Below are 12321 nucleotides of genomic sequence, written 5' to 3' on the forward strand. Positions count from 1 at the left end.
CCTGATAAAATTGTTCTGTTCTGCATCAAGATATGAGAAGTTGGCAAAGAATTCATATATCTGAGAGCAGTTGGCTGAGCCCAGATGAGTAGAGTCACATAGGAAACCCCAATTACGTCGCACTATTTCAGCTTTGATAATGTCATAAGCAGGGTTTTGTACAACAGTGGCCTCATTAAGCTCAAACCCCCTTTCCCTTACCACCGATCTCTTATGAATCTTTTTAAATAAATCAGCTGCGTCCTTATTGACAAATAAATTCGTGTCATAATCAGCTGGGGCAGGTGGTGTTTGTGGTGGTTGAGTGCGGGATGAGGAGGCTTTCTTCGAGGAGGTACCTCTAGGGGGATTTCTCTTAGGACCCATAGTGTCTTTCAAAACAAGAACAAACTAACCCCCAAATAGGTTTTCAAGACTTGAGTACAATTTTCCTTTGGTGTCACTCCCCCAAAACTTACTGATTAACACAATCAACAGCCCAAACACTAATTCCCAGATAAACAATCGACAAACCCCTTAAACGTCTCACGAGAAAAGCATAGAGCAATCCACAATACCACAATGCAAACTATTCTCCAATCAAAAGCACTAGAATAGATAGGAGACACTTACTTGAATGGCACAAAAGTTCTTCTTTTTGTCTCCTTGGCTGATGGAAGTCTCAAGATTTAGAGAGAAAAAGAGGTTTTGAGTAGGAGAACAAATTATGAAAGTGATAATGACTGAAAATGTGGCCAATTTAGGCCTTTTTATCCCAAATTTCAGACTCGGGCCGCGGCATTAATTTGACCATGCCGCGGCCCGCATAAAATCTCCAGTGTATAATGCCGCGGCCCTCTGATACCTATGCCGCGGCCCGCCTCGATATTCTGGGAAAAACTGGGGTTCAATGCCGTGGTCCTCCTCATTCATGCCGCGGCCCGCCCCTATACTTCAAAATCTGTGGGCCTCTGGAACCCCCAATGCCGCGGCATCATATGGCTATGCCGCGGCCCTTAAGGATTTTCTATTTTTTTGATTTTTCACGTTTTTCACGATTCTAAAAGTCCAAAAATAAACCAAATCTCCATTGTTTACAAATACAAAAGTAAAATAAATAACAAGTAAAACATAGGGTGCCTCCTACAAGCGCTGTCGTTAACGTCATTTAGCCGGACGCTGAACCCCTCTTCAGAGAGGCTTCAGAAGAAGGATAGACTTCGCTTGATCAAAACTACCACCCAAGTATGGCTTCAATCTCTGACCATTGACTTTAAAGGACTCACCTGAGTTGCCCCAAACTTCTACATAACCATATGGAAAAACTTGAACAGCAGTGAATGGCCCTGACCACCTTGACTTCAATTTGCCAGGAAACAGTCGCAGTCTTGAATTGAAAAGAAGTACCTGCTGTCCTGGTTGGAACTCTTTTCTGATTAAGTTTTTGTCATGCCAAGCCTTTGTTCTTTCTTTATAAATCTTGGCATTCTCATAAGCCTCATTTCTGAACTCGTCAAGTTCATTTAGTTGCAACAGCCTTCGTTCACTAGCGGCACTCCAATCAAAATTCAACTTTTTCATAGCCCAGAATGCCCTATGTTCCAATTCAACTGGTAGATGACATGCTTTACCAAACACCAACCTGTAAGGAGACATGCCTATTGGTGTTTTGAATGCAGTTCTGTAAGCCCAAATCGCATCATCTAACTTTTTCAACCAATTTTTCCTTGAACTGTCAACGGTCTTCTCAAGGATGCTTTTGATTTCTCTGTTTGAAACTTCAGCTTGCCCATTTGATTGAGGATGGTAAGGCAAAGCTTTTCAGTGATAAACTCCATAACGAGCCAGCAATGCATCCAGTTGCTTATTCACAAAGTGTTTCCCTTCATCACTAATCAGAGCTCGGGGAGTGCCAAATCTAGTAAAAATATGTTTATGCAGAAAATTAAGCACAGTTTTACCGTCATTGGCTCTAGTGGCTGCAGCCTCCACCCATTTGGATACATAATCCACTGCCAATAGAATATATTCATTGTTGTAAGATGGTGGAAAAGGCCCCATGAAATCGATGCCCCAAACATCAAACAGTTCCACCTCAAGAATCCCCTGTAAAGGCATTTCATTTATCCTCGAGATATTACCAGTTCGCTGACACCTATCACAGGCTTTGACAAAAACATTGGCATCCTTGAATAATGAAGGCCAATAGAAACCACTTTGTAATACCTTACCCGCCGTTCTTGATGCTCCAAAGTGCCCTCCACATTGTTGAGTATGACAGTGATTAAGAATGGACTGCATCTCTTCTTCAGGAACACACCTTCTGATAATCTGGTCAACACAGTGCCTATAGAGAATAGGTTCCTCCCAATAGTAGTGTTTCACCTCAGAAAAGAATTTCTTTAATTGCTGCTTTGACATCTCAGGCGGCACAATCTTGGCGACCAAGAAATTCACTATGTCAGCAAACCAAGGGACAGCTAAAGTCTCACTTACCCCAAACAACTATTCATCAGGAAAGTGATCATGGATTTGCACTGCTTTCTTATTTTCAGTCTCCCCCACCTCAAGTCTAGAGAGATGATCAGCCACCACATTCTCGCTGCCCTTCTTGTCACGAATCTCCAAGTCAAATTCTTGAAGCAAAAGAATCCATCTAATCAGTCGAGGCTTGGCATCTTTCTTTGACATCAAGTATTTAATGGCAGAGTGATCAGTGTAGATAATCACTTTGTTACCAATCAGATATGGTCTGAATTTATCACAAGCAAACACAATAGCTAGCAACTCTTTTTCTGTAGTGGCATAATTCAGCTGAGCATCATTTAGAGTCCGACTAGCATAGTAAATAGACCTGAATACCTTGTCAATCCGCTGTCCCAGAACTGCCCCCACTGCGTAATCACTGGCATCACACATCAACTCAAAAGGCAATTCCCAATTCGGAGCTATCACAATTGGAGCAGAAATAAGCTTTTCTTTCAAGAAATTGAAAGCCCTCAAACATTCATCATTAAAATCAAAGACAACTCCAATCATAAGCAGATTTGAGAGGGGCTTGGACACTTTAGAAAAATCTTTTATGAATCTCCGATAGAACCCAGCGTGACCAAGAAAACTTCTAACTCCTTTGACTGAAACTGGTGGAGGCAGCTTTTCAATGGTAGAAATTTTTGCTCTATCTACCTCAATTCCCTCTCTTGAAATTTTATGGCCAAGAACAATCCCTTCTTTCACCATAAAATGGCATTTCTCCCAATTCAGCACCAGATTTGCCATCTCACAACGACGCAGCACGTTCTCCAAGTTACCCAAACAGAGGTCGAATGATGAACCAAAAACAGAGAAATCATCCATGAAAATCTCAATACACCGGTCTACCATGTCTGAAAATATGGCCATCATGCACCGTTGAAATGTTGCAGGGGCATTGCATAGTCCAAATGGCATTCTCCTGAAAGCAAATGTGCCATAAGGACATGTGAAGGTTGTTTTCTCTTGATCCTCTGGTGCAATAGCGATCTGATGATACCCAGAATACCCATCCAAGAAACAGTAGTAGCTATGGCCTGCCAATCTGTCAAGCATCTGATCAAGGAAAGGCAAAGGAAAATGATCCTTCCTTGTGGCCATATTGAGCTTGCGGTAGTCTATACAAATCCGCCACCCCGTTACAGTCCTTGTTGGAATGAGTTCATTGTTCTTATTTTTCACCACAGTCATTCCACCCTTCTTAGGTACCACTTGCACAGGGCTCACCCATGCGCTATCAGAAATTGGGTAGATTACCCCAACATCCAACCATTTAAGAATTTGCTCCACCACTACTTCCTTCATAGCTGGATTGAGTCTTCTCTGGGCCTCTATGGATGGCTTGCTATTCTCCTCCAACAAAATTTTATGCATCACTGTCGATGGGTTGATTCCTCTAATATCTGCCAAGGTCCACCCAATGGCCAATTTATGCTCCCTTAGAACCCTCAACAATTTCTCCAATTCTACCTTTGACAGGTCAGCTGACACAATGACAGGTAAAGTTTCATTCTCTCCCAAATAAGCATAGCGCAAGTGATCTGGGAGGACCTTTAATTCCAACAGCGGTGGCTGCTGAATGGAGGTTAGCGGTTTATCAGTCGCATCTGCTATTTCCTGAAACTTCTTCCAATATGGTAAGAAGGAGTTTATCCAGTTTACACATTCTCTGATCTCAGCATCATCCTCATCATCTCCCTCATCACCCAATAATACTGCCTCTAAGGCATCACTGCTCATCCTTCTCTTGGAGACTGCCTTTTCTATCACATCCACACTAAAGCAACTGTCACTAGCCACCGGATACTTCATAGACTTGAAGACATTAAAGACCACCTCATCTCCTTGAACTCTAAGCTTAAGCTCTCCTTTGTGAACATCAATAAGAGCTTGGCCTGTGGCTAGAAATGGCCTACCGAGAATAATTGGGACATTTGTGTCCTCCTCCATGTCCAGAACAATAAAGTCAGCTGGAAATATGAACTTATCCACCTTCACAAGAACATCCTCAATAATACCTCGCGGATGTGTTAACGATCGGTCTGCGAGCTGTAAAGTGACAGTTGTTGGTTTTGCCTCCCCCAAACCAAGTCTTTTAAACACAGATAAGGGCATCAGATTGATACTTGCCCCCAGATCACATAAGCCGTGCTTACATTCAAACTTGCCAATGGTGCAAGGTATGGTGAAACTCCCTGGATCTCTCAGCTTTTGGGGTAACTTCCTTTGTAAAATCGTGCTGCACTCTTCAGTGAGTGCTACAGTCTCATAGTCCTCCATTCTCCTTTTCTTTGACAGAATCTCCTTCATGAACTTAACATAACTGGGCATCTGCTCCAAGGCCTCAGCAAAAGGAATGTTTATGTGCAGCTTTTTAAACACCTCAAGAAACTTAGAAAACTGTTTATCAAGTGTAGTCTTTCTAAGCCTCTGACGGTATGGAACTCTAACTAGCTGCTCAATAACAACTGGCGGACTCTTTTCTGACTGCTGGTGGTCCTCAGTAACCCTTTCTGAATCAGACTGTGCACCCATCTCTTTATTCTGAACCACTGCCTGTGGAGGTCTAGGCTGCTCAGTTTGCTTCCCACTCCTCAGAGTAATTGCCTGAACTTGCTCCTTGGGGTTGACTTCAGTATTACTAGGCAAGTTTCCCTAGGGTCTGTTATTGAGCATATTGGCCAACTGCCCAACCTATGTCTCAAGGTTTCGAATAGAGGATCTGGTCTCAGTCATAAATTGAGTCTGAGTATTAGTAAGAGTCAACAAGGCAGCTTGCAGTTCATTAGGCCTCTCAGGTTGAGGCATTGATTGTTGAGGCCTAAGCTGTTGTGATGACGAAGCTTGATTCATAGGTGGCTGAGGCATGTTATTCTGAAATTAGCCCTGAAACTGAGGTTGTTGGCCTTGATTATTCTTCCACGAAAAATTGGGATGATTTCGCCACCCAGGATTGTAGTTGTTGGAGAATGGATTATTGAGTGGCCTTTGAAAGTTTCCCACCGCTTGAACTTGGGCATGATCCATTGGGGTGTTATTATTCATACAGATAGGGCACTGATCGACAGAATGAGCACCACCACACATTTCACACCTCACTGCCATCTGAACCGCATTAGCAGATACACTGCTCTGTTGTAACTGCTTTGTCAGAGAGGCTACTTGCGCTGTTAGAGCAGTGATTGCATCCAACTCATGCACCCCAGCTACCTTTCTAACTCCTGATGATCTTTCCTCAGACCATTGATGATTGTTTGTGGCCATGTCCTCTAGCAGCTCATAAGCACCAGTTGCGCTCTTGCTCATAAAAGTGCCACCTGCTGCAGCATCAATAATGGTTCTGGTTGTAGGACATAAACCATTGTAGAAATTCTGTACTAGCATCCACTGTTCAATGCCATGATGAGGACATCTTCTCAGGAGTTCCTTAAACCGTTCCCAAGCTTCATACAGTGACTCTCCGTCATTCTGGAAAAATTTATTTATCTCTCCCCTCAATTTAGCAGCTTTGGACGGAGGGAAGAATTTGGACAAAAATTTCTGAGCTAGATCTTGCCAGGTGACAATAGAATTTGGCTGCAGCGAATTCAGCCAGCTTTTAGCTCTATCCCTCAGAGAAAATGGGAAAATCCTAAGCTTGATAGCGTCATCACTCACCCCATTATATTTGAAGGTTCCACACAACTCCAGAAAGTTGGACAAATGGGTATGAGGATCTTCAGAGGGCAACCCATTGAATTGCACAGAGGACTGCACCATTTGTAGAATAGCGGGCTTTATTTCAAAGTTGTTGGCCTGTACAGCTGGTGGGCGTATACTATTTTGTACTCCCGTCAGAGTGGGTAGCACATAATCTCTCAGGCTCCTCTCAGCATTGGTCTGAGCCTGAACCCCTTGTACAACTCCAGGAGTTAGAACATTCCTGCCATCCCCGTCATTCTGTGCCATCTTCACAGATTTCTGGGCCTCTCTCTTGTTCTTTCTGATTTGATTGCAAGACTTTTCAATCTCAGGATTCAGAGGAACAAGTGTGTCTTTCCTTTTCTGCCACGCATATACCAAAATTCACCTGAGATAGACAAATTAAGCAACTAAACAAATTAGAAACAAGAGAAATTAAAATCAAATTAGAATAAAAATTAATTAGACTGATATTGATAATTATTTTCAGTCCCCGGCAACGGTGCCAAAAACTTGTTGCGATATTTTTGCTATGCAAGTGCACACAGTCGCAAACTCGTAATAAAATGGTAAAACCAAGTATCGTCCTCAAGGACTGATTTATCAATTACTAGTCAATTAATTTCTTGTTCTATTTGATGAATTGAAATTCTTGATTTTTGTAAATACACCAAAAGAAACTATAAATTGCAGAAACAATAATTAAAAATTGAATGGAATAACAACTAATAGAAAAACTTTTAATTTAATCACTGAGAAACAATTAGGATATTCAATCTCATCAACTATCCTCCCTATTATTCTCTAATGCAAAGTGTGAATTCTTCTTCTTTTGACCTAATTCAATTAATAAGTTGATACAGCAGCCTATAATCATACTATGAATTATAAACTCAACCTAGGTGACAATTTCCTATATTTCTATGGTAAATTGAACCACACAGGTAGCATTAATCTCAACAACTTAATAACAGTTACACAATTAATTCAGATACTTTCGTTCTAAATTAGAATTATGTCCAATATAACCACAGCATAATTAAATCTCACTTCTCAGATTTTGACTTAAAAACATATGTAAATGACTAAAGATGGCCAACCAATAATCAATCTATAAGAACAGGTTATATGGAATTGAAGAAGATTGAAGAAGAAGAATATTAAAATTGCATTAGTTCATAACAGAGATTCAAGTGATTCAATTAAACATCCTAAACAGAAAATTAGTTCCTAGCCATAGTGCTAATCACAACAGAAATTAAGAATAACATCAGGAAGAAGAAAAACATGTAAAAATACTCTAAGCTTGAGTCTTCAAAACCATCCCTTCTCTCCCTCGTCCATACCTCCCTTCTCTCTTCTCTTTCGCCATATTAAAACCTAGGATTTCAAATTTTAAAGAGGCGGGCCGCGGCTCTACATACACTATGCCGCGGCCCGTGTCCAAATTCCTAGGCAAAAAGCCCTCTCCATGCCGCGGCCCGCATCGACGAGTTCTGGGCAAAATGCCCATCTATGCCGCGGCTCTCTATAGCCATGCCGCGGCCCGAGGATTTCCTTAAAAAACAATGCTTCTGTTTCCCCCCTAGCCGCGGCTCCACTTTGCTCATGCCGTGGCTCTTAAGGGATTTCTCAATTCTTCAAGTTTTCATCCCAAAATTTCACCAACACTTCCAAATTGTGTTGAGAACCATTCTTTATCAAAATATGATGAAAAACTTGGTTATTTCTTCCCTTTCTTTGGCATTTTCTTCCACATGCTCAATTCTTCCTGATATTCACAAAGACAGACAAACAAAGCATAAACCCGCACTAAATGAAAGAAAAACGAAATAAAAGACTACTAAAAACATCACCAAAACATAACAAAAACTAGACTCAACAGTCACAATGAGGCCAACTAAATGGCGTGCTACTGATTGTGAGCAAATTATTAGGAAAAAAAATTTGAAGCTTAATGCTTGGGCGAGTAGGCATTTGTCGTTTGCGGGGAGAGCCCAGCTTGTGCATGCTGTTCTTTTGGGCATTCGTTGCTATTGGATGAGTATCTTCATGCTGCCTCAAAGTGTAGCTAAAGAAATAGATAAACTTTGTAGAAACTTTGTGTGGTTGGGACGAGGGAATTCAAGTAAGATGCACTTAACCTCTTGGGAGCAAGTTTGTCTTCCTAAGAAGTTTGGGGGAATTGGGTTTTGAGAAGGCTCCAAGTGGAACAAAGCTTCTTTAGTTCTGGGCTATTGCTTCCAAGCAAGATGTGTTGTGGGTGAAATTGGTCAATGCAATTTATCTTAAGGGGCAAGATGTTTGGAGGTATGATCTGAAAATTGATGTTAGCTGGTATTGGCGAAAACTTATGAAAATTCGAAGTTTGTTCTCTAATTCAGATTTGATGATGGCTGAGATGAATGGCAGGTTCAAGGTTAGTAAAGCCTATAACATGCTTCTATTTTCACTTGAGAAAGTGAGTTATTATAAAGTTGTGTGGTGTAAATTATCTGCTCCCAAGCACAGATTTATTTTATGGCAAGTGATTAATAAGCATCTATTGACTAGGGACAATTTGTTGCGTCGTCAAGTGAATATTTCTTCTGCTCTATGTCCAGTCTGTGAGGTTCACTTGGAATGTCAACATCATCTTTTTTTTAGTGCACCTTTTCGCAGATGATTGTTCAAAGAGTGCAATGTTGGTTGGGGGCTTCCTTATGTTCGTTACAGTTTCAAAGGTGGATAGATTGGGTGGGTTCCATAAGGCATGGATGTGTACAATTTAATTACACATCTTACAAAAAGAATATTATGTTTTTTGCACTAATGAAGAATAAAGTGTAAATACGTGCTAACAATCCAAAATACATGATATTTAAGATGAAAGAAGATATTTGAAGAAGAAAATTCCATAAACTTTGTTACACAAAATGGGAAATCAACATACAAAATAAATACTATCTAGTTACATATTGTTTCATCATCACCTTAATAATCTTAAAAAGATTAGAAACTCATAACTAGAATAGCAAATACAAACTAAAAATTACAAACATAAATAGGAAAATTTGGAGGATGAACCCCCAAATTTTTCCTCTAAAAACTCATAGGAAAAATGACCAAAAAGAAGAAAAAGATGAAGAGAATTAAGAGGTCTTGAAAGTGTAGAACTTGTGGTATGGTAACCTCTTCCAAAATGAGCACACCAAATGGTCTTGAAAGATCCCTATTTATAGTCAAAATGAGAGTATTAAAATAATCAATTTAAATTGATTAAATTAATAATAATATGGCAAATATGAGTAAATTGTAGAGTGTAATGATGATTTTTGGGTAAAATGTGTAGAAAGTGGGGTAAAAATGTGGTATTTTTAGACATAGGGGACAAGGGGACATTGGGAAATTTTATGGGCTCAAGAAGGGAAAGAATGTTGTGGCAGAGAGCTGGGCCAGGCGGCTGCTGGTGGCTTTGTGGCGTGGGGTCGGTTGTGTGCACTAGGCCGAAGGGTGCTGAAGGAGGAAACGTGATGGCGTTGGGCCTGGGGAGGCTGGGCCGAAGGGGCTGCTGTGAGGGCCTGGTGGGCTGTTTGGAGCATGAGGTGACAGCTGGCGAGCCTGGGCCTGAATTGGTGGGTTGAAGGCTCATGTGCCATTTTTTCCTTTCCTCCTCAAAACTGCCATAATTCCTTCATTTTTCTTGCTTTTTCAAGAGCAAAAACATGCAACAAATTCTCTACAAAAATAAACATAAATTAAATTAAAACTAAATATTTTCAATAATAAAATATACAACAAAAGTTCCATGAAAATATTAATTAAAACTTAATTTACTTAAACATTTAAGCTCAAAATTGCATCTTTTTACTCATAACTTAACAATATTAATTTTAAATAATTTAACTATAACATTTTACAATAATATAACTATAAAAATACCCAAAAATATATAAAATCAAAATAAACCTAATAAATTCAAAATTACTTAAAAACTTAATAAATCAATTAAAAACTCAAGAATTAAGCAACAATTAGCACATAAAAAGTAGCAAAATAATTATATTTTGTAGAGTTATCAGTAAACAAGAATGGTGAACAAGATTATTGCAACTACTGTGGCAGAGACGATGTATTGTATTTGGATTAACATGAATTTGTGTATTTTTTAAGAAAAATGTGTCATAGTAAATTGTGCTGATAGGCTAATTAGGCAGTCTATCAAGGCTAGAGTTTCTCTTATCAGAAGTGGGAATTTGACTGAGAGGGAGAGGTATATTTTGGATTATGTTTGTAAGTTGTAATGCTGGATTTTTTTAGTGGTATGCTCAAACGAGCAGAGTGACTGTATTTTGTTTGTTTTTGTTTTATGAGAGATCTTTCTTTTTTATCAAAAAATAAAAAATACCCAAAATATTTGCATTGAAATATCAAAAACCATCAAAAATCACCAAGAAAATGTTAAAAGTCAGTTAAAAAAAATCATGGAAATGTATCGAACTTATGCTACATTATTGAAATTCATTACTGTTTGATATATATTCAAGTCACTATTCATATATAATTTAAAAGTATTGAAGTATAATTTTAAAATATCAAAATTATTGGGTCCAACAACCTTAAAAAAAATCATATTATTGACAAAAAAAAAACTTTTAAACATAAAAATTTATCCCTAACATATTAATAATCCATATCGTTTTAAATGTGTATCCATAACAAGAAAACACATTTAATTAATCATCCAAATATTTTTTTTTTAAGTAATTAGCAGCAAAACTCTCTCATCTTTACATTCTTATATACTTAACCCCAATTCTTTTTTTTTCCGCCGGCTAAACCTCTTAATTTACGGTTCCGTTAGCAAATCTAAAATCTCTATTTGTTGTGGCTATTAACTGCCAACAAGACTATCTAGGTCATTAATAAATAATTATTTTAATTAATTTTAGAATAAATTGCTGATGTGGCAATCCTTAAATTAATTTTCTATTAAAAATTTTATTTAAAAATTAATTAAATTAATAAAATTTATAAAAATATATATATGTAAAAATATTTTTTTAGAAAGATTAAAGATTAAACATTTTTAAAAAAATGAATAAAGTTTATTTAAATTAATTAAAAATAAAAAATTTTATTTTAATTTAAAATATAAAAAAATTAACGTTAAACTTTTTTTCTTCTTTTCTTCATTAAAATTTGAGATGAACACCAAATTTTACAAATCTCACAGCAATAAACAAAAACTTAACTCAAATCTCAAATGAACAATCAAACATGAATATCATCTTGTTGTTGTCAATTCCTCTAGGTCGTCCCTCCATCTGCCACCATCAAGTTTTACCTCAGTCCAGTACCAAAAACCAAAATTTTAATACCAAAAATTCATATTTCAACACTTACGTACCCATGAAACCTAGATTTCAACACAGAAAACCCAGACCCATGAAACCCAGATTTTGTTACATCAGATCCCACAACCTTCGAGCCACCATCTTTGCCTCAGCCCATCACCACCACAACCACCTTACCACCACCACGCAACCCAATCATCTGTCCCATCACCCCACCCAGCTCCGCCAACCGCAACCTAGTTCCAAGAGCTCGAAAAAGAAAATCGTTGCCTCTCTTTTCTCTCACCCAGCTCTGAGTTTCCCATATTCAATAACCTACCATGGCTTTGCCCTTCCATTGGTCACACCGTGCCTGTTTCGAAAACTCAGAAGGTCATGTTCTTCATTAGTTGAGTCATTCAGAGGGTTGGGGCTGGGCTGCGTTGGGTTGCGCAAGATAGGGCAAAGGCTTGCGAATGGAGAAGTTGCAAGAAGAAGAAGCGGGAAAGAAAGAGAGAAAAAAATTAGGGTTTATTTTTTTAATTTTTAATTTTATTTCAAATTTAGAAATTAATATTAATTTTTTCTTTTAATATATATTTTATGTTTTTAATATTTTTTAAGTAATTTTTTAATTTTAATTAATCTATTTTAAATTAAAATGATATTTACTTATTTTTTAATTTAAAAAATTATAACGTGGCATTGGTATTTAATATGTGACCTAATAAATTATGGACATGTGTATCCTCGTTGGCAATTAATAACCTCAACAAAAAAAGCTCTTAGATTTGCTAACAGAACTATGGATTGG

General features: G+C 38.2%; 1 non-coding gene and 1 pseudogene across 1 annotated transcript; one reads left to right on the forward strand and one right to left on the reverse strand.

Moving 5' to 3' along the window:
- LOC133825369 (uncharacterized) overlaps positions 1–12321 on the reverse strand; it is a 60883-nt pseudogene that overhangs the window by 12500 nt on the left and 36062 nt on the right.
- LOC133827936 (small nucleolar RNA R71) lies at positions 5906–6012 on the forward strand. Its single transcript, XR_009890585.1, has one exon. It is a non-coding gene; the product is annotated as a small nucleolar RNA R71 (small nucleolar RNA).

Source organism: Humulus lupulus, chromosome 3, assembly GCF_963169125.1.
Source record: "Humulus lupulus chromosome 3, drHumLupu1.1, whole genome shotgun sequence".
Taxonomy (NCBI): domain Eukaryota; kingdom Viridiplantae; phylum Streptophyta; class Magnoliopsida; order Rosales; family Cannabaceae; genus Humulus; species Humulus lupulus.